We start from the raw sequence: 23,176 nt of genomic DNA, 5'->3' as shown, positions 1-23,176 counted from the left end.
GGACGGTGGCACCGCCTGTCAGCGGGAGTACCGAAGGAGGCGAGAGCGCCTCGAAGACGGCCCCGTGGGAGTCGGCCGCCTGGAGTCGGCCGGACCCTCCCACGGGCCCCGCACGCCATTAATCAGACAAGACGGGGAATGGCGACAGTGATCGCCCGCCAGATGGCGGCACTGTTGCCATGTCCCGCTGACCAAGCCAACGTCATCAGAAGCACCGCTATAGTGTCAGGCATGTCCGCGGGGCCCGCCAGTCGGCAGGCCCCAGATGCCGGCGGAGAAGGCGGCGGCCTGAGAGACAGACGGCTGGGACCCGCGTCCAGCCGGATTACCATTGTATCCTTGGGGGGGAAGGCCTATATAAGCCCCCCGGGGCACCCATGCAACGGGGATAGCCTCTTTAGCATTAGACCGATCACATAGGAAGGAGGGAGCTAGCCTTGCCCTCTCCTACCTCCAGAAACAGCTCTAGGAGCAGCCTTGTATTCACATTGCCATAGTGACCATGCGGTGACCCCACAGAGCAGCAGTAGGGGTGTTATCTCCTCAGAGAGCCCTGAAGCTGGGTAAGATCCGCCGGCGTGCATGTCTTCGCCTCATCCCGCTTCCGGGCACCGGCGACGTTCTACTCGCTTCCACCATGATAAGCCATCCTTTGGCATATGTCGTACCCAACCCCCGACATTTGGCGCCCACCATGGGGCGAGGTGCACCATCGTTCGGAGACCTGCTCTGGACGGGAACCCTTTTCCTCCCTGGCAAGCACAGCCAGCCCGGCACACCAGATGGAGTCTGGGCTGACACGCTGCACGGCGCTGAGATCGCCTGTGCGGCCAGCTGCCTCGCCGAGCTTATCGGCGAGGTTCGCCTCTCCGATGAGCCTGCGTCCGACGCAGACACGAGCGGCCCCGAGAGCCTCCTCGCGGGTCTCCTCGACCAACTCCATGTTGTCGGCGAGCCTGCCGTGGACCTGGAGTCCATAGGATCCACCGACCCGATGCTGGTCGACTCCGACATCGCGTCGCTCGACGCGTTCCCCACCAACGTGGTGGTCTACGACGAGCCGCTCCCTCGCGCGGAGAGCGGCGGAAGCACCGTCACGGAGGTCCTCGTTCTTGATCATGGCGAGCGTTCCGGCGAGGGAGCTCACGACCCGCTCGACGTGGCTCTGCAAGACCTGTCCGCGCCGATTCCGGGAGATGCTGACGCCGAGACGCTGGAGGCGCGCCACCTTCAGCTTATTGAGGGCGCGAAGAAGCTGGCGAGCATGAGACGCTTGTCCGAAGCCTACCAACGTGAGATGGATCACGCCGTGGGCGGCTCGCGGGCTCCGACTGGGCCTAGACGCCTAGGCGCGGTCCGGCAACGCGGCGTGGCAATCGCCAATCTGTTCGGGGCCGATCGCCCTGTGTATGCCATGCCTTTGGAGAACATCCGCGCCGCCCAGGCGGCGGCAGACGAGCTCGACAACATCGAGGGCGAAGAGCGCCGCCTGATGACGGAGCGAGTTCCGCAGCTCCTCGACGCGGCTGCCGCACAGAACGAAGTCGGCTGCCGCACGGAGGCGCCGCGGCGACAAAATGATGACCCGCCATCCCGCTGAGATCAAGGCGAGACGTCTCGGACGCCGACTGGCGGGGTCCGCGGAAAGAAAGACAAGGAGCCCGCTGTCAGCCGCAGTCTGACTCGCATCACCATCGAGCGCGACCAAGACGGCCGCCCCAAAGCGGTGGAACGGCGGCACGACTATCTGCCTCCCCCTCCTCGCAGAGAAAGGCGAGTCTCCCCGCCGCCCGTAGAGCATCGGACTCTCGGCGACCGCCTTGGCCGCCGAGAGGGAGTCAGAGAGAATGATGCCCGCCACCGGATCGACCGACTCCATCGATCCCTGGCGCTAGAAGAAGAAGACGAGTTGGGTCCTCCCTGTTTCGGACCCCGGATCCGAGATGAGCCTTTTCCCAAAGGGTTCACGCTCCCCCGAGACATGCCCAAATACACCGGCACCGTAAAGCCGGAGGACTGGCTGATTGATTACTCCACAGCCGTCAATATAGTGAACGGCAACAAGCGTGTTGCCCTAAGATATGTTCCGCTCATGCTCCAGGGCACGGCCCGGACATGGTTGAACAGTCTGAAGCCCCGTAGCATCAACAGCTGGGTCGACTTCACCGAGGCCTTCGTCCGCAACTTCACGAGCACGTACAAGCGACCTCCCAAGCCTCACCAACTCTCCTTATGCGTGCAAGGCCCCGACGAGTCCACTGGCGACTACCTCACGCGCCGGGCCGAGCTTCGGAACTCCTGCGAGGGCATGCACGAGGTGCAGGCTATCGAGTACTTTACTGCCGGGTGCAGAGAAGGCACCCTCCTCAAGCACAAGCTCCTCTGCAACGAGCCGGAGACCCTCGATGAGCTGCTGATCACAGCAGACAAGTACACCACGATCTACTCCTCCATGAAGGCGGAGATTCAAGTTAGTGCGACTGGCAAAGTCGCCCCTCAGGCTCCAAGAACTCCGGCTGGGGACACCAGTCGGCGGCAGCAGCAAAGCGACCACAAGCGCAAGGCCCCACAGCCGGCTTCCAACAGCCGGCTTCCAACAGCCGGCAAGTGGCGACAGTCGAAGACCACCAGCCGGAGGGACAGCCTCCGACCAAGCGGCAGAAAGGCGGCAAGTCCAACTGGTTGCCGGCCTTCTCCTGCGAGCAAACTCTAGATGGCCCCTGCAAGTTCCACAGCGGCGCGAAGCCGTCAAACCAAACCACCCAGAAATGCCACTGGCTGACCAGAAACGCCAAGGGAGATGGCCTACTCCCTCCCCCGCCTGCTGTGCTGCCTCCTCCACCGCCGCCCCAGCAGCCGGCTGTCAGGCCAGTCGGCGCGATACAAGACGAGATCCCAGATGAGCATGGAGCCTATGTGGTGTTCACCAGTGTGGCTGACGACCAACGAAGCAGGCGCCAGCAGCAGCAAGAGGTGAACGCAGTCGCATCAAGCACTCCAGACTTCATGCACTGGTCCGAAAGACCTATCAGTTGGAGCAGAGCTGATCACCCACAGGTGATGCCGAATCCGGGCTCCTACGCCCTGGTCTTAGGTGCCACACTCGCCACAGATAGGCGGGCCGCTCGTTTCTCGTGAGTGCTGATAGACGGAGGCAGCAATATCAACATCCTGTACAAGGATACGATGGAGAAGTTAGGAATCAAGTGAAGACAACTTCAGAGCAGCCGGACTGTGTTCCACGGCATTGTTCCTGGCCTTTCCTGCTCACCAATCGGCAAGATCCTGATAGACGTCCTCTTTGGGGACAAAGATCATTTCCGCCGAGAGCCAGTTTGGTTTGAACTGGTGGACCTCGAAAGCCCGTACCATGCGTTGCTTGGCCGACCTGCTTTGGCCAAGTTCATGGCAGTCCCCCACTATGCCTACCTCAAGATGAAGATGCCGAGTTCCAAGGGAATTCTAACCGTGGCCGGCGCCTATAGAAAGTCGTCCGCTTGCGCGGCCGAAAGCAGTCGGCTGGCCGAGTCCTTGGTGATCGCGGTTGAGAAGCGGCTTCTTGACCGGGTTGTGGCGATGGCCGGCAAGCAGCCCGAGATGTCGCCCGACCCCAAGGAGTCAGAAGCAGAAGGATCATTCAAGCCGGCCAGAGAAACGAAGAAGATACCTTTGGACCCGGAGCTCCCAGAGAGGTACGCTGTCATGGGTACAAACCTTGACAGCAAATAGGAAGGCGAGCTCGTCGATTTCCTCCATGAGAATCGAGACATCTTTGCATGGTCCCCTAAAGACATGCCATGTGTACCGACGGAATTCGCCGAGCACAAGTTACATGTTCGGTCTGATGTGAAGCCCGTCAGGCAGCCCTTGCACCGCCTGTCAGAAGAGAAGAGAAGAGTTGTTGGAGAAGAGATAGCCTGGCTCCTGGCAGCCGGCTTCATTATGGAAGTATTTTTCCCAGAATGGTTAGCAAACCCTGTCCTGGTGCTGAAGAAGAACAAGCAGTGGCGGATGTGTATCGACTACACAAGTCTCAACAAAGCCTGCCCCAAGGATCCATTCGCTCTGCCGAGAATTGATCAGGTGATAGACTCCACAGCCGGATGCGAGCTGTTGAGTTTTTTAGATGCGTATCCTGGATATCACCAGATCAAGCTAAACCCGGCTGACAGACTGAAGACCGCCTTCATCATGCCGTTTGGTGCCTTCTGCTACCCGACCATGACGTTCGCCTTGAGGAATGTCGGCGCCACCTTTCAGCGTTGCATGCAGAAGTGCCTCCTCAAGCAACTCATCAGAAATGCCCACGTCTACGTGGATGACGTGGTGGTGAAGACGGAAAAACGTGGAACACTGTTGGAAGACCTCAAGGAAACCTTTGAGAATCTGCGCCGATTCCAGATCAACCTCAACCCTGAGAAATGCGTCTTTGGAGTACCAGCAGGCCAACTCCTTGGTTTCCTGGTCTCTGAACGCGGCATAGAGTGCAACCCTGTGAAGATGAAGGCCCTCGAGAGGATGGAGGCACCCAAACAACTGCTAGATGTGCAAAAGTTCACCGGCTTTTTGGCGTCCATCAGCCGATTCATCAGTCGGCCGGGCGAGAAGGCTCTCCCCTTATATCAGCTCATGAAGAAGACGACCTTTTTTGAGTGGACTCCCAAGGCGGACGAAGCCTTTCTCCAACTGAAGAAAATGTTGACTACGCCCCCTGTGCTGGCGGCCCCGACTCCCAAAGAGCCCATGCTCCTATACATTGCCGCCACCAGCCGGGTAGTTAGTACAGTCATTGTAGTTGAGCGCAAGGAGGAAGGCAAGGCGCTACCCGTCCAGAGACCGGTATATTACCTGAGCGAAGTACTGTCGGCCTCCAAGCAGAACTACCCCCACTACCAGAAGATGTGCTACGGCGTGTGCTTTGCCCCCAAGAAATTGAAGCCTTACTTCCAGGAGCATCCAATCACTGTGGTCTGCACAGCCCCACTTGCCGAGATCATCGAAAGCCGAGATGCTTCTGGCCGAGTGGCCAAATGGGCCATCGATCTGGCTCCCTACACCGTCTACTACCAGCCCCGCACCGCCATCAATTCGCAAGCACTGGCCGACTTCCTCATCGACTGGGCCGAGACCCAGTACCTGCCACCAGCGCCCGACTCCACCCATTGGCGGATGCACTTGGACGGCTCCAAGATGCATACCGGCTTGGGAGCCAGCGTCGTCCTCACTTCCCCCAAGGGCGACAAGCTCAGATATGCTCTACAGATCCACTTTGCCGCCTCCAACAACGTCGCCGAGTACGAAGCGATCATTCACGGGCTCCGGCTTGCCAAAGAACTCGACATTCGCCGGATCCTGTGTTATGGCGACTCTGACTTGGTGGTCCAGCAGTCATCTGGCGATTGGGACGCCAAGGACGCAAACATGGCGAGCTACCATTTCCTTGTGCAGCAACTCAGCGGATACTTCAAGGGGTCCGAGTTCCTCCACGTGCCAAGAAACGACAACGACCAAGCAGACGACTTGGCACGAATTGGCTCCACCCGCCAAGCAATACCATCCAGCTTCGCCCTTTGGCGCCTCCTCAAGCCATCTGTCAAACCTTCACCAGAATCAGACTCCATCTTTGTGCCGGCTCCACCCGAAGAAGTCGGAACCAACTCCAAGAGCGCTCTAGTCAAAGCCGGCCCGGGTACTTCAGAATCCGGCTCGGAGACTGTGGCGATCAAACCGATGACTCCAGAACTCGGCCAGGGGACTGTTCCAGTCGGCCCGGGACTTCATCAATCCAGCAAGCGGTTGCGGACTCCAACCCGCCGCCTCCCAGCCCGGCCGCCCTCGTCCAAGTTGCAGTACTGGTAGTCGAAGAAATAGCAGCACCCTCATGGGCGCAGCCCATCCTCAAGTTCCTAGTGAATAGAGAACTGCCGATTGATGAAACCTTGGCTCGGCAAGTACAACGCCGAGCGGCAGCCTACACCATAGTCAACAGAGAGCTAGTCAGGCGCAGTGTCACTGGCGTCTACCAGCCCTGCGTCGAGCCAGAGCAAGGCCAAGCAATTCTCAGAGACATCCATGAAGGCGAGTGCGGCCACCATGCGGCTTCGAGAGCACTCGTCGCCAAAGCCTTCCTACACGGTTTCTTCTGGCCAACTGCCCTGGAAGAGGCCAAAGAATTTGTCCAAAAATGCAAGGGGTGCCAGATGTTCCGCTCCAAGCCACATCAGCCGGCTTCCGCACTCAAGACTATCCCCATTGCCTGGCCCTTTGCGGTTTGGGGGCCTGGACATGGTGGGACCATTCAAAACAACACGAGGCGGCCTAACTCACTTACTTGTCGCGGTGGACAAGTTCACCAAGTGGATAGAAGTGAAGCCTATCAAGAAGTTGAATGGTCCGACTACAGTGACTTTCATCGCCGACATCATGACTCGGTACAGCATACCGCACAGCATCATCACCGACAACGGCACAAATTTTGCCAAAGGTGCCTTCGCCCGTTTCTGCGCGACTCAGGGCATCCGACTGGACTTAGCGTCCGTTGCCCATCTGCAGTCAAACGGCCAGGTAGAGCAAGCAAATGGCCTCATCCTGTCTAGCATAAAGCCCCGACTGGTCGAACCACTGGAGCGTTCGGCCGGCTGTTGGCTTGACGAATTGCCAGCCGTCCTCTGGAGTCTGCGCATGACTCCAAACAAGTCAACCGGCTTCACACCCTTCTTCCTCATCTACGGTGCTGAAGCCGTCATCCCAACGGACATAGAGTTCGACTCTCCGCGAGTCGCCATGTATACCGAGGAAGAAGCAGAAGAAGCACGACAAGACGGTGTCAATCTGCTGGAAGAGGGCCGGCTGTTGGCACTCAGCCGGTCCAGCATCTACAAGCAGAGCCTGCGCCAATACTACACAACAGGAGGGTCAGGCCGAGATCTTTCCAAGAGGGCGACCTTGTGCTCTGGCTGATCCAGCGAACAGCCGGCCAGCACAAGTTGTTGGCGCCTTGGGAAGGCCCCTTCATTATCAGCAAGGTGCTGGGAAACGACTCCTACTACCTGATCGACGCTCAGAAGCCCCGAGCACGCAAGAGGGATGACTCTGGCAAAGAGACGGAGCACCCATGGAATGCAAATCTTCTCCGAAGATTTTATAGTTGATGCAGTATGTATCACGCTACCCTTTGTAATAAAGTACCAAGACTTCGGGCCCCATAGACGAGCTCGGGGACTGCTCTTTTTTGTCATCTGTATGATAAGAATCATGCCTTCAAGTATATTACTCTTTGTTTATGTCGCTTGTCACCGGGCTCGATTAGTCGGCCCGGGGACTCGCCGCCTCGCGCTATGAGGTGCTTCCCGTAGTCAGACAAGTAGTGTGTGGCACCTAAGCCATCTCCTGTCAGAAGCCGCAGCTTGCAGGGCGACTGTTCGGTAGGCAGGAGTAAGGAAGAACGGGCACCCACACGAAAAATGGCTAAGGACCCAAAGCACAAACATAGCTTAAGACGGCTTCCAGCCTCTTTCAAGCAAAAGCCGACTCATGAGTAGTCGGCTTGCCGCTTTCTTCTAGCCTCTCTTAAGAAAAGCCGACTCGTAAGTTGTCGGCTTACCGCTTTCTATCCGACTTGTTAAAAGACTCTAAAATGGCCAAGTACTTGCCTTCCCAAAGTAGCCAAGTGTTTGATCCAGTGGTAGTCCACAGACCGGTTGTCTGACTGGTAAGGCGGCAACTAAGGGAAGGCAGCAAAGGAAAAAGCCAAAAGAGCAATGAGCAAGGAAAGATAGAACTCGGATAAATATTTACATGACATAGGCCCTTGGCCGAATCTTCAAGTAGAAGTTCAAGATACACCCCGAAGGTGGAATTGTTCGAATTAACAAAGTTTTTCAAACACTACTAAGGCAGATAAAGGGAAAGCAAAGACGGCAGCCTAGGAGGCGGCATCCGGGTTCGGAGGGTGGGAGGTGACGGCGGCGTCAGGTGCCGGGGCGGCCGGTTGGGCAGTCTCGGCTTGATCGTCTCCGGCGGCAGCCGCCTTCTCCGGACGCGGCTCGTTGCGGGAGGCACGGTCGAGCTGAGGCTGATCGCCCGTTCCGTCCCCTGGCGCCTCCATCTCACCTTCGTCCTCCGCCTCGCCTTCCTCCTCGGCGCTGGAAGCAATCACCTCCGCCGAGTCCTCGTCGTATTCTGGGTTTATCCCGAACCACTCCGGCGGCGCCTCCCTGCCGTCTTTGGCCCGGTCAGGGATGAAGATGCTGGTGTTGGCATAGTCGGCGATCGCCACGGCATGGGCGACGAGGGCGTCTTCCATAGCTACCAGCTCCGCCTGGGCCTCTGACCGAAGTGCGGCCAGACGGTCCAGGTCCAGCCCTGGATACCACGCCTTGACGAATTCCAAGGCTCGGCGTGCTCCAGCCCAGGCCGAGGAACCCTTCCATGCCTTAAGATGACCGGCTGCGACCTCCAGCCAGTCGGCAGTCCGACTAGCAGTGCGCAGAACTGGCATGTCCGGCCACAGGGTGTCCATGGCCTGGGCGCCTGCGCGCTGAAGCCGGCGCAGCATCCGGTGGGCCGGCCGCAGACGAGCCTCAATGCTCAGAAGCTGCTCGTCAAGGGTCCGGGGGGCGTTGGCGGCAATCTCCGCACCATCTGCCCTCCGTGCCTCACGATCTGCCGCGATGGCCTGAGTGGCCGCCTACGCGTGGCCAGGGAAGAAGTCTGCCAAGACAAAAAAGAAGCAAGTCAGAGTCAGGAGTTGCCCGACCCGCAGTCGGCAGCTCAAAGAAAGTAAAGAAACTCACCACCGACGATGTCCTCAATCTAATGGAAACCGGAAGTCAGCTGCGCCTCCTTGTCGGTCAGGGAGGAGCGCTCGCTCTCGAACTCGGCCAGGAGCGCAGCCTCTTTCTTCTCTGCCTCCTCCCGCACCTTCTTGAGCAGCTCCTTTAGCTCCGCCAGCTGCGCGGCCAGCAGATCACGCTCCACGGCGAGCTTGTCGCACTCCTCCCCCTTGGCGTGCAAGGCGGTGTTGGCCTCGCCCAGGTGCTGCTGAAGAGTGGCATTGGCATCTGAAGAATAAAAAAGAAAGACATTAAGCCGTCAACAAGAAAGTCGCTGAGAAGATCCGGCCCGACTGTGCAGCAGTCGGCCCGAATCTCGGGGACAACAGCCCGCAGGTGCGCCAGCGCGTCCCCGCGAAGAAGAAGGAAGACTCACTCCGACTCTCTATCAAATCGGCAGTCCGTTTGTTCAGCCCCTCAACATTGCGGTTGAAGGCAGTGACGCAGAGGTTGTGGTACTCCTGCAATAAGAATTTTTAGACGAAGATAAGTATTGGAACTCGCCAGAAGGAGTTCCGTACCGCCTGCTTAGCAGCCGGCCCAAAACTCGGGGACTACACCCAGTGGGTGCGCTGGCGCGCCCCCACAGAGAAGAACAAAGAAAAGCAAACTCAAAAATTAAGCGTACCCGGACGGCTACGCGTGACGCCAGATGCGCCTTGGTGCAGCTCTGGATAGCGTCGCCTTTGGCTCGCAGCTTCGCCTGGACGTCCAGAAGCGCCTGGTTTAGCGGGCCCGTGCCGCCTCCTCGCACCCACCCAACGGGCGCGGCGCTCGTCGCCTCGGCGTCTGGGATGGCTGAACTGGCGGCGCCGGTCTCCAGCGGGCGTGGCGCCGAAGTCGCCTTCTCGAGACGGCAGCGCACTGGCGAGGTGACTTGAAGGAGCAGCCTCGCCATAGACTCATCCTCAGTCGGCGGCACCGGCGGGCCTGCCGGCTGTTTATCTTGCGCACCCCCAGATGGCGGCGGAGGTGGTGGGGGCGGCACAATTGTGTCCGACATAGAGCCATCGCCGCTCTCCCTCTCCATGACGGGGTTCTCTCCGCCGGCTCCCCTAGTGTGCCCCGTGAACTCCGGGGGCGGCTGCACGGAGTTCAACGGGGTGACAAGCAATGCCGACTGGAGGAGCGCCGCCTCGTCAGCTCGCCGCCTTGCCGCTACGGCGGCTTCGGCCTCGTCCAACTTCCTCTGGGCGAAGGCAGCCGCCTTCTCGGCCTCCGCCTTCTCCAGACGGGAGGCTTCGTCCTCTTCGCGCTTCTCCCGTGCATTCCGCTCTGTCGCCTCCCGAAGGTCGGCGGTGGGATCTATCCGCCGAGTACTGGCGGAGGTCTCTGCCGACCCCATGACGGAGGAGGCAGCGACCCTCTCGAAGGTGAGGGGAGCCCTGAGGCGGAAAAAGCATGTAAAGATTTGGACAAAAATCCACCAAGAGAGAAACAAGTCAAGAGTGGAGGCACTTATGCGGAGACCAGTGGCGGTTTTTTCACTTACTTGCGGAAGAGGTTGGCCTTCGCGATCGCCTCCTCCCTCTGGGTCGCGGCGGCTCCCCCCTTGAGCTTCTTCGGCCGGCCGCCAAGAAAGCTCGGCCCGGCCCGGCGCCTCTTCGCGCCGCCTTGACCACCCAAGCCGGCGACGGAACTCGCGCTCGGCTGGCTGGCCCTTGATAGGTGGCGGGTGGCGGCTTCCCCCTCGGCATCGTCATCATGCCAGTTGGCAAAAGTGGCCGACGGCCTGAAGCCTCCTCCTCCTCCTTTGGCGTCGGCCTCCATCACCGCGGCCCCCAAGTCCGGGTCATTGATGTCGCTCTCCGCTCGATCAGGGACGAATTGGCGGGCCGGGCCCGCGGTGCTGACTGAAGTCTGGAGGAGGGGGTTCTGACTCAAGAAAAACCAAAAAGATAAGAAGTCGGATTTGGCTGCAAAGAAGACAAAGAAGAATAAGGACGACTTACGACAGGCGGGGGGTTGGCGCGTGAGTACGGCTCCTTGCCGAACTGCCAAGTCTCCGCGAGATTGCAGTTTGAGAAATAGTTCACCATGTCCGCCACCTCCGCGTGGGGCATGTCCTTGGAACAGAGCCGACTCCGATCCCGGTGGCCGCTCATCTGACAGATCAGATGAGGTCGGCCTTGAAGCGGGAGGACTCGGCGCGCCACGAAGGCGGCCAGCAAGTCAGATCCGGTCAAGCCCTCCGACTGCGTCAAAACTCGGAGTCGCGCAACGGCGGCGGCACCAGCGGGAGTCAGCGTTTTGACCCGGTGGGACCAATTGGGGAGCCTCCCAGCCGGCGCGCCGGCTTCGAAAGGCGGCAGGTTGACCCAGTCACCGTCTGCGGCGACGTTCTTCACATAGAAGTAAGAACGCTGCCACATCTTCACCGACCTGATCAGCGGGATGGCGGGGAATGGATTGTCGGCCACCGACCTCCGCATCACGATGAAAGCGCCGCACTGGGCTGGCACGCCGGCGACGTGCGTGCCGAGCTTCGACTGAAAGAACTCTCCCCATAGTTCGGTTGTGGGGAGAACGCCGAGGAAGCCTTTGCACAAGGTAGCGAAGGCCGCCAGCAGCACCACCGTGTTCGGGGTGAGGTGGTGCGGCTGGAGCCCGTGGAACTCCACGAAGGAGCAGAAGAAGCCGCTCGCCGGCAGCCCCAGGCCGCGCATGAGATGCGAGCGGAATACGATCCGCTCGCCCTCCTCCGGCGCCAGCAAGATTTCCCTCTCCGGCGCGGCGCGGGCTCGCACTAGGTCCGCGCCGGGGAGGCAACGCGTCTTGCGGAGGAACTCGATGATGTCGTCGTCCACCTCTGAGCCGTCCCACATGCCGGAGCGCATGGCAGCAGGTGCGGCGGCGGAGGAAGAGCTCATCGTCGCAAGTGTGGCGTACCTGGGTGCGGGGGCGACAAGAGGAAGAAGTGGCAAGAAGGAAGCAGGGGAGCAAGGGAGATGGGCGCGCGTGCTTCGCCGCTCCCTTCCTCCCACCTACTTATAGCCTCACAGGGCTGAGAAGCCGATGGGGCGGGCGTGGGATTAACTACGCCCCGGCCCCCACGCCCCCCACGATCTACCACACGCAGTAACTGCGTGAAGTTACGGCGTGGGAACCCCAACCGTCCGCACGACCGCAGCAAATGCGCTCGCATGCCGAGGCACGGTAGTGGCAGGCCCCGCCTGAGGTCCTGCCCGTCGCGCGCGTGGGTGGGCAGATTGACCCAGCCACGTGGCACCACGCGACGGACCCACAACGGGCGGCCGACCGGAAGCTTATCAGGCACGCCGCCTGGAAACCGCCGCGACGTTCAAACCTTCTGAGAGGCAGGACGACCTTCTGCGAGTCTGACTCCGGCTAGTCGGCCTGAAGGAAGACGGCAAGCGACGCCAAGATTCCGTCCCCGGAGAGATGAAACTGTTGAGGCTCCCCGGCGTGTCTCCCGCGGCGCCTCACCAGCTTCGGGCACTACTGTCGGAGTAATGGGCCACAGGTAGGCTAGCCTGAGCCCCAGACCCTTTCGAAACATCGGGGCCGACTGCGCCCCTCAAAGACCACACAATGAAGAGCCACCTCCTGGGAGGCGGCAGCGACTGTCCCTCACAGCCGAGTCCCAGAGACGGCTTCAAGACAAGCCGACTCTTGGCTGGCGACTTCAAGATAAGACGACTATGGGAGTCGGCCCGCGACTCCAACCCTCTCCTGCCTTCGCCACAATGACGGGGCGGGGGACGGTCATTGCGCGGCCATCTCTACCCTGCCTACGTGGGGCTGGCATGGCTACAGTGTGCCGTATCGCTGGAGATCTCCATCGCGGCGCGGCACTGTTGCCATGTCGGCCCTGACCTCAGCCTTAGTGGGCGACGCAGTGTGCCCACGACACCTACCCGTACGGCCCGAGGACGGCGGGACCGCCTGTCAACGGGAGTACCGAAGGAGGCGAGAGCGCCTCGAAGACGGCCCCGTGGGAGTCGGCCGCCTGGAGTCGGCCGGCCCCTCCCACGGCCCCCCACGCCATTAATCAGACAAGACGGGGAATGGCGACAGTGATCGCCCGCCAGATGGCGGCACTGTTTCCATGTCCCCGTGACCAAGCCAGCGTCATCAGAAGCACCGCTATAGTATCAGGCCTATCCGCGGGGCCCTCTAGTCGGCGGGCCCCAAAAGTCGGCGGAGAAGGCGGCGGCCTGAGAGACAGACGGTTGGGACCTGCGCCCAGCCGGATTACCATTGTATCCTTGGGGGGGGCAGGCCTATATAAGCCCCCCAGGGCACCCATGCAACGGGGATATCCTCTTTAGCATTAGACCGATCATACAGGAAGGAGGGAGCTAGCCTTGCCCTCTCCTACCTCCAGAAACAGCTCTAGGAGCAGCCTTGTATTCACTTTGCCATAGTGACCATGCGGAGACCCCGTAGAGCAGCAGTAGGGGTGTTATCTCCTCGGAGAGCCCTGAAGCTGGGTAAGATCCACCGGCGTGCATGTCTTCGCCTCATCCCGCTTCCGGGCATCGGCGATGTTCTACTCGCTCCCACCATGATAAGCCATCCTTTGGCATATGTCGTACCCAACCCCCGACAAAGGGGAATTAAACAATGTATGAGTTGAAGAGTTACTCTCATTAGAAGGTGGGCACGGGTGATCAATGCGCTCTTCCTCCTTTTGTTCTTCGCTCCCCTCATCATCTTTTTCATCCAATGAGCTCATAGTTTCATCAATCTCTTCTTCTATAGCTTCCTGCAAAATATTAGTCTCTTCCGTGATAGCGGAGACTTTCTCAATAAATTCATTAATATCGTAATTGTATTCATAATTTTCATAGCAATATCTAAGTATAGCAAGATTTTCAGGCCTATAAACACCATCATCATCAAAAGCTTCATACTTTTCAAACAAAGATTCAATTTCATAAGCAGCCTTAAAAGCAAAAAATTCTTCTATTTGTTCAACATCATAGTAATCATATATACCATTAGCATAAGAAGCTAAGGTTTCATTATCATTAAATTTGCATGAAAAGGGAAGGTGTGGAGCCTTCATCCTAGAGCAACAAGTAATATCATATCTCAAGCATAGATCCCGAGCATACCGATGCAACATATTAATTTGATCCCATAATAGTTTCCCTTTTTGTGTAAAGCGATAATCCCTAAAGTATTCACGTTGATCCAACGTGTCTCCCATTATAAAGTTGAATGGGGTTTTCTCAGGATTACCAAAGTAGTACATAATATCTTTCAAATATTGAGAATCAAGGGTTTTAGGAGTTACCCCATCTCCATGAGTAGCAAGTACACCCAATTTTTTTGGTATTTCATGTTCCATATCCATAACTAAAGATAGAGAACAACTTAGAATAGCAAAATAAAAATTACTTAGTGATAAAGCAAACAAGCACACACGAGAATATTCACCCCACGCTATGACTCACCGGCAACGGCGCCAGAAAAAGGTCTTGATAACCCGCAAGTATACGGGATAGTTGTATCCTATTTTGATAAGTAAGAGTGTCGAACCCAACGAAGAGCTAAAGGTAGAACAAATACTCTCTCAAGTCCTATCGGCCACTGATACGACTCTACGCACGCTTGACGTTCGCTTTACCTAGAACAAGTATGAAACTAGAAGTACTTTGTAGGTGTTGTTGGATAGGTTTGCAAGATGCAATAAAGTAAATATAGAGAGTGTGGAAAAGTGGTGGTAGGAGTTGTGAAATTGTCCCTAAGCAATTGACTATGTTACTAGACCGGTAATCACAATTGCAATTCGATTTGAGGGAGAGGCATAAGCTAACATACTTTCTCTAATTGGATCATATGCACTTATGATTGGAACTCTAGCAAGCATCCGCAAATACTAAAGATTCATTAAGGTAAAACACAACCACAGCATTAAAGTATAAAGTCCCCTTTATCCCATACGCAAACAACCTACTTACTCGGGTTTGTGCTTCTATCACTCACGCCACCCACCATAAGCAAATCATAAACATATTGCAAACCCTACAGCGGAAATCCCCCACGCTTGCGCGACACGGAGGGCACAACAGGACAGCACCAATAATAAAACATGCAACTCAAACCAATCATAGCAATTCATCAATCACCGATAGGACAGCGAAAATCTACTCAGACATCATAGGATGGCAACACATCACTGGAAAATAATATGAAGCATAAAGCACCATGTTCAAGTAGAGGGTACAGCGGGTTGCGGGAGAGTGGACCGCTGGATATAGATGGGGGAAGGTGATGGAGATGTTGGTGAAGATGATGGAGGTGTTGGTGAAGATCGTGGTGATGATGATGGCCCCCGGCAGCGCTCCGGCGCCACCGGAAGCAAGGGGGAGAGAGCCCCCCTTCTTCTTCTTCTTCCTTGACCTCCTCCCTAGATGGGAGAAGGGTTTCCCCTTTGGTCGTTCGCTCCCACGGCTTGGGAGGGGCGAGAGCCCCTCCGAGATTGGTTCTATCTCTCTGTTTCTGCGTTCTCAGATCCTGCCCCTTCACCGTTTCTTTTATATCTGAAGATCCATAACTCTGATTGGGGTGAATCTTTGGCCCAGATCTTTCTCATAAAATTAGCTTTCTTGCGGCAAAAGAAGAGCGTCATCTGCCTTATGGGGGGCCCAGCTGAGTCCAGGGCACGCCTGCCTCCCTAGGGCGCACCCCATATCTCCTAGCCCCCTCGGGCACCGTCTCGCGTTGATTTCACTTCCCAAAAATCACAAATATTCCAAAATAATTATCCGTCCATTTTTATCCCGTTTGTACTCCGTTTGATATTGGGTTTCTGCGAAACAAAAAACATGCAACAGATAGGAACTGGCACTAGGCACTGGATCAATATGTTAGTCCCAAAAAATTGTTTAAAAATTTGCCAAAAGTATATAAAAGTTGAATAATATTGACATGGAACAATCAGAAATTATAGATACGACGGAGACGTATCATCCTCATGGGTGCGGTGATTGAAAAGATTCAGTCCGCTGAGAGTGGACTGAATGAATCCTGCCTTAGCCTTATAAAAGGCTTTGAGGTATGTTTTTAGAAACCTTTGGGAGATTGTCATAGTATGAGTAGTAGCCCCTGATGCACTGTCCGGTGAAAGAGAGAGAAAGCCCGATAGTGGATCAAATTTCCGCTTTGCAGGAGACTCAGTTATTGATGTGTATCCCTTTGTTTAAAAACAGGCGTCCGCAGAGACGACCGCCTCTCATAATGCGGAGGTGTCCGGACTAATGCAGAGTCTGGAACGGGCCGAAGAAGAACTTCGCCACATGAAGAAGCAGTTGGAGGAGAAGCAAGGTATGTCGAAACCTGTTGTTAAGTTGAGCACGAATTAGAAGTTGTGCCTGATGAAAATATTTGTATTGTATGCTCTAGGAGCGAGTGCCGAAATTGAGGCACTGAAGAAGGTTGTGGCCGAAGCCGACAAGAAGGCCGCCGCCGAGCAGGCTCTTCGTGAGAAGCACGAGGCCAAGGTCATTGAAGCTGAGCGAGAGCTCCAGGAGGCCATGAAGAAATGCGAGACCTTGGAGCAGAGTCTAGCAGGGAAATAATCCGAACTCGCCCAAGCTCTCCAAGCTGCAGATGATGCTCGGCAAGAAGCCCGAGGTGCTCTGAAGGACATTCAGGAGGCACGGAAGGTTGCGGCTGGTAAGGCCTTTTGTACTAAAGGCCATTTTTACGTAGTAATGGGAGGAACTCTAAGGGACAAGCTGAATTCTTGTTTCTCCAGTTGCATTTGCAGACCTGCCACGCAGTATATCAGATGCTGCCCAGTTCTACCGGACTAAGGAGAAGAAATCTGCGGAGAAGCATTTCTGGTTGCAGTATGTGGCACCGAATTATCCGGTGCCCTTTATCGATCAGCTGAAGCAGCTGGTCGAACTGCACCAGGCGGCCGAATTATCGATGAAGGACTTGGTTGTCCGGCTGTGGCCCGCAGAGCCAATTCCAAGCAGTTACTTCAGAATCATGAAGCGGATTGTTGATGCTTGCCCTCGGCTCGATGTCATTAAGCGATCGGTCTTCATAGAGGGTGCACGCATGGCGTTCGCCTGTGCGAAGGTGCACTGGGGGAAGCTTGATGCTGAAAAGTTGATGACCGACGGACCGCCAGAGGGTAAGGAGCATCGCAAGCCCGAATTATACTATGAAGGTGTCCTGAAAGGAGCCCGCCTTGTGGCGGAACAGTGTATGAAAGACACTATATTTCCTTGAAGGCAGTCATTTGTAATGTGGGATACTGGCACTTTTATTGTTTATTGCTTGTTATATAAACATTTTTTTCTTCCTGTGCAGCTGTTTTAGTATATATAAATCCTGAGAGTTGGCCAGTCGTCGGCTTCTGCCCCCACGTAAAAAATACGGGGGTGTTCGGGACATACCTGAACACTCTTTATCCCATTTTTGGGTCCTTGAAGGAGGTGTTCATCACCGTGTAGGCAATCAGACTATAAGGCTTTATCACTCTCACTTAGCCATAGGAATTCGAGTATGGTGGGCGCAGCCCCTGGTGTTCGGAAGACCGTACTAGGGGCTCTATCGGCGCCTAATCGGAAGAACGATCCGTCGCACTTTGCATTAATAATGGCACTATTCGGAATAAATCTTTAAAGATTTTACAACCTCTCGAACAGCTGACCAGCTCTCGTTGTATCATGACAGTCAGTTTTCGGCTTTCTCTACTGAGGTGCTCGTCCGGAAGAACCGGGACACAATTGCAGTAGTTCTCCCAGCTCTACCTTAGCCGATGGAGCGGAACGTAAGGTACCAAAACATGGGAGCTGGGAAAACCCAACTAATGACCCAAGACATGATTCGGAGCTGATGCATATAGTCCTATAAGTTCGGGGTGCCGAGCGACCGAAAAGGTGGCCGGTCTTTGTTGCCATATCATGAGTACTATGAAGCCCCTGGGCCTGACACTATGTGCGGGTGCAGTTATGGCGAAAAAAAGAGCGTCAATGAGGAACGGCGGACGGTGAGTGTTATTTTAGTCTACGTATTGTACTGGAGTGACATGTCTATGCGTGTGAGTATGGTTTACGCCTATGAAGAGAGGTGTGCTAGTGGAACATGTCGTGGCCGGACTGGAGGAGGCTGATTGTGAATCCTAAGTGTATCCAGATCTCCTTGGGGGGGGCTCTTATGTGTTCCCGCCTTGTGCGTCCGAGCTGATTCCATGTCGCCAGTCCTGTTCTGTCGTGGCCGGACTGGAGGAGGCTGAGTGTGAATCCGAAGTGTATCCGGATCTCCTTGGGGGGGGGGGCTCTTATGTGTTCCCGCCTTGTGCATACGAGCTGATTCCATGTCGCCAGTCCTGTTCTGCGAAAAATTCAGTCTGTAAAGACAAATGCTTAAAGGCAGCTGCATGTCATATTGTGGTTAAACCACGGGTGCCTGATCGGAGCCTGGCTAAACTAGGCTATGATGCCATAAAGTAACTCGGACTCCTCAGTTAGTGTCCGGGTAGTTGGCTGCGGAATCAAAATTTGATAAATGGGCACAACTCGATATTCCTGCAGCGATATGATTTCCACTCTGAGGGTGGAGTTCGGCCTTGCCCATAATTGTGACTATGTCATGTGGGATTGGCCTGATGTTGTACCCCGTTGAGTCTAGCCAACGTGGTTCATCCCGATAGTATGTGGTAGTTACTGTATAAGGGGACGATGCCAAAGACTTAATCTTTGGCATGGTATTTGTTTGGTGATCCGAAGACAACCACTAGGGTGGTGGGCCTGTAAAACATGGCCTTTGCACCTGGCGTCTTTTATATGTTATTGATAGTTTTATGCCCATAGGGGCTCGTGTGAGGTGGAGCCCACAAACTATTTGGTCGATGGTAAGTGCAATTAAATTGCTATGGTTGATGTTGTCCGGACGGTCGATGTGATCGGAAATGATCGGTCGTATTTTTGTACTGTGGAGGTCTTCCTTTGACCTCGCCATGTTCGGTCGGCTTCTAGTTATTTGAAACCTCCCTTCCTTATTTTCGTCGCATGTCTGGCCATATTGTTTTGAGGATCCGGCATTCTCTATTGGTGTGCATGGCCGCCACTCTGGGGGTACCATGAATTTGACATGGTTGGTCGAGTATGCTTCACGGGCCGGATGGGCCTGAGCTGTTCTTCCTCCGCTGACCGGATTGGGGGCCGCGGAATCTGGCACCAACTCCTTTGCCTTGGTCGTCATCATTATTTTTGTGACGCTTATAACTATTGCATCGAGGTTTGTGGATGCTGCCTCATGTTTCCTGGGTATTCCCCCGGACCGTGGTATATTGGCGTCGGGGTGTGGGCTTTAGGTCCTCCTTCTTGGGTTGAGGTAGTGAATTGTGCTTTGTGTGCCTTTTGGTGGGGCGGTCGAGTTCATAATCCTCGATTGCCAGGACCTTGGTCCATCTGTCTGTGAGCAAATCTTGGTCAGCTTTGAGCTGTTGTTGTTTCTTTGGCAGGCTTTTTCCATGGCCATAAGCCGTCGCTTAAAGCGAACTTGTTCTGCGGGATCCTCAGGCACACCGAATTCATCATCGCCGAGGCTCACCTCGTCTTCGGAGGGGGGCATGTAGTTGTCCCTCTCCGAGTATCTGCCCGTCGCCTGTCCGGCCTGCTCGAAGGTAGGCTGATTAGGATTGTTTTCATCTTCGGCACCATTTGGATTGTTTTTGACCCCTGTGCCGGTATTGCTGTGGCGGGGCTTGGAGCGGCGTTGATGATGTTCATACTTTGCCTTCTTTCTTGAGTGGTTATCCTCCATTGCCTCATCGCCATTGGTTATTTTCGGAGTGGCCACCATATATATGTCATATGAGGATGTGGCTGTCCAGCGCCCCGTGGGCGGTGGTTCCTGTTCTTCTCCTACATCATCGTCCACACCGTCGACGTCTTCAGAGTCGAAGTCAAGCTCGTCGGTCAGATCATCAACCGTGGCGATGAAGTGGGTGGTGGGTGGGCAACGAATCCCTCTTCTCCTGCTTCCCACTCGAGCCGGACATAGTTCGACCAAGAGTCTCCTAACAAAGAGAGAGACTTTAATGAGTTCAGCATGTCGCCAAAGGGCATGTGCTGGAAGATATCTACAGCAACGAACTCCATTACCGGAGCCCAGCCAGAATCGACAGGCTCGGGGGCACGCGGTCTGGGACCTACAACCGAACACAAGTCCAGGGGTCCGGAGACACAGGCTTCCTTGGGGATGAAATCTGTGTTCGGCTCTATTGTCGATAAGTGCGCGGCCTCCGGGGTAGGGTCCATCCACCCGTCCTCAGACGATGCAATCTACCCCGGATAATGGTCTGGGGCTCCTGCATGCGTGATATCCCGAGTATTGTCCGACATCAAGTCTAAGCCGTGCTCGTCGTGAATGTTCGGTGCTCCTGGCATAGGCCCAAATCCGTCAAGGATCAAGTCTCCGTGGATATCGGCCGTGTAGTTCAAGTTTCCGAACCTGACCTGATGGCTAGGGGCATAGCTGTTGATCTTCTCCAGATGGACAAGCGAATTGGCCCGCAGTGTGAAGCCGCCAAACATGAAGATCTATCCGGGGAGAAAAGTCTCACCCTGGACCATGATGTTGTTGATGATTGAAGGAGCCATCAAGCCTTACAGCGACGACACAGAGGAACTCTCAATGAAAGCACCAATGTCGGTGTCAAAACCGGTGGACCTCCATCAAGAGGGCCCGAACCTGGGTAAAACATCGTGTCCCTTGCCTCATGTTACCATTAGCCTTAGACGCACAGATCGGGACCCCCTACCTAAGATCCACTGATTTTAACACCGACAGCCGCAAAGTGATATGATATGTTACATGCTAGATAGGTGTGACTTAGGATCGGGGTCCTGACACAAGAAAGGGGTTGTTGAGTTCAACTGCAGCAAGCCAGCTTTGACTTAGTGACTATCCTGTACTACGACTACCAGTACTTTCTTTGAGGTGGAAGATCGCACACGAGTCCACATATTCACCATATAAATAGACCACTATGGATCCACTCCCGTCTTCCTATGAGGAGGCCATCCGTGGCACCCACAATTATCTTACACATTTTAGAGTATCCACTTTCAGTTATCTATGAACAATGCAAGCTTTCCAAGTAGTCCATATCTGTGGACGCGGCTATTCGAATAGATCATTAACCCTGAAGTGGTATACTTCTTCACACATGCTCTCACCAATTATCGCTGTTTACACGACATGTACTTGGGAACCTTCAAGCGAAGCCCAGTGAGTGTGTCGGCCACGACCTGACTAACCACAGGAGACTCTAGTCCAGGTTTAGCGCCTATTTGTGTTCCATCCGCAAGGAAGTCTGGCTTAGGTTTCAACTACGGCCCCAAACGATGTGTGCAGGGTTTCCAAGCCCACCAAACGGGTGCCCCGATACACCGTACCATGATGTATCTACCGCATCATAGCCCACCCCTAGGGTCAGCCCTACACACGGCCTCTAACACATATCCTACAAACACTAGAAACTAGTTGCAACTCATGGAAAGAGATCAAGGCGATTAATAAGTCAAGAGAGCTTGGAGTGCCTAGAGCCCAATGTGCGGTGGTAACAGTCTTGGATCACAAACACGAAACTCGGTTCCTGAGAACGGTCCTAATGAGACAACCCACCATGTACTCCAACATGGCCCCTAACCACTACCTTTACCAAATCGGGTTCACGCACTTAGCTTTCAACAATAGGACATGTTCAACACCATTCCAATCCATCCCAGATGAATCAGAACTCACACAACCCTAAGCATAGTAGGCATAACAAGCAAGCATGAATGAGTAGGCACATCATGGCTCAAACAACTCCTACTCATGCTAGTCGGTTTCAACTATTTACTATAGAAAAGATATGTCATGCATAGGAATGGGTTCAACTACCGCAAGAAGTAATAGTTGAATCATTGTTGTCCTAATGTAGTAAAAGAGAGCAAGAGCAAGAGAGTGGAATTGTATCAGAATTATCAAAGGAGGTTTGCTTGCCTGGCACTTTTGAAGATAGTTTAGCTCTTCATCGGTGTCAACGATCACATCGTCATAATTTCTGCGACCGAGAGGAAACAAACACCGGCAAACAGAGAAGGAACACAATCAATGCAATGCAACAATCATGACATGGCAATATGCTATAATTTCAGATAATGCACCTAATAGCAAGATTGAAAGAAGCTCATTTGAACCAAAGGTTCAAATGCAAGGTTCATTTAAAGCATTTAAAATGCAATTTAAGGAGTTGTACAATTCAGTGAGTATAAATTTTTCAAACATGCATGAAAATGCCATAAATAGATTGTTTGGATTTTTTTCTGGCAATTTTTCATATATAAGTTATTTCATTCTGAGCTATGGTTGAATTACTATGATTTTTCAAAGTTTCAAACATTTCTTGGAATTTCCAAATTTATTTCTAATTAAGAAAATCCCATTAATTTTATTTATGACATCAGCACTGTGTCATCCTTGCAGTAGTAGGTCAACGGGGTCGGTCAGGTCCAACCTGACAAGTGGGGCCCACTGGTCAGTGACCAACCTCGCTAACAGAGGCTGTTAGCACTAATTACCTATTTAACAGACATGGGGGGGCAATGTTTCTGTAACACATTATACTAATCACAGTAATTAACACTAACTATAAACCTAAACTAATTTTAGTCAGAGCCTGGCCCCACATGTCATAAACAAAGGGGGGCCCAGCCGTGGTCAAAGTGGGTCAAACTGGCCGGCGGTTAGCTACCGGGGACGACAGAGACAACGGGCTAGCTTAGAAATGCTCCTTTGGTGACCAAATCGGCGACGGAGAGCACCTACATGACCACCGAACTCTCTCACATCGAGTGGAGCCATTGGTTGGTGTTGGAGGAGACAAAATCAATGATGGCGACGCCGTAGGCGGTGGCCGAAGATTAGAAGAGGTTGGGCTAAGTGCTAGGGTGTACAGGAGGAGGAGCTGTTGGGTGTGATCGGCTCCTAGGGCCATTCCGAGCATGATGACACGCTCGGGCACAAGCTCCAGCAGCAGCAATGACGACGGCGACATGGACGACATCAAGGAGCTCTCGGCTCTAGTGGTTTACAAAGCTAGGGGCGTATTGGGTGCGGGGAGAGAGGGTAGAGAATCGGGGGCTCATGGTCAGTCTCCTAGGGCGGACAACAAGGACGGGGACGGTCTGGCCGGAGCCAATCATCGATGGTGATCTCGGTTGCCCGAGGTAGAAGATGACCGTGGTGATGATGAAGAAGCTCCTCCCGGCTTGCTTGGCTCGGCGTTGAGGACGAGAAGGTCATGGCGGAGCTCCTAGATATGCCAAGGGGGCATAGGGGGGCTGTGGTCGCGAAGTTCA

The sequence above is a fragment of the Triticum dicoccoides genome, chromosome 2B (genome assembly GCF_002162155.2).
Source record: "Triticum dicoccoides isolate Atlit2015 ecotype Zavitan chromosome 2B, WEW_v2.0, whole genome shotgun sequence".
Classification (NCBI taxonomy): Eukaryota; Viridiplantae; Streptophyta; class Magnoliopsida; order Poales; family Poaceae; genus Triticum; species Triticum dicoccoides.
The sequence above is the reverse complement of the archived record's forward strand: the minus strand, read 5'-3'. Positions refer to the sequence as shown.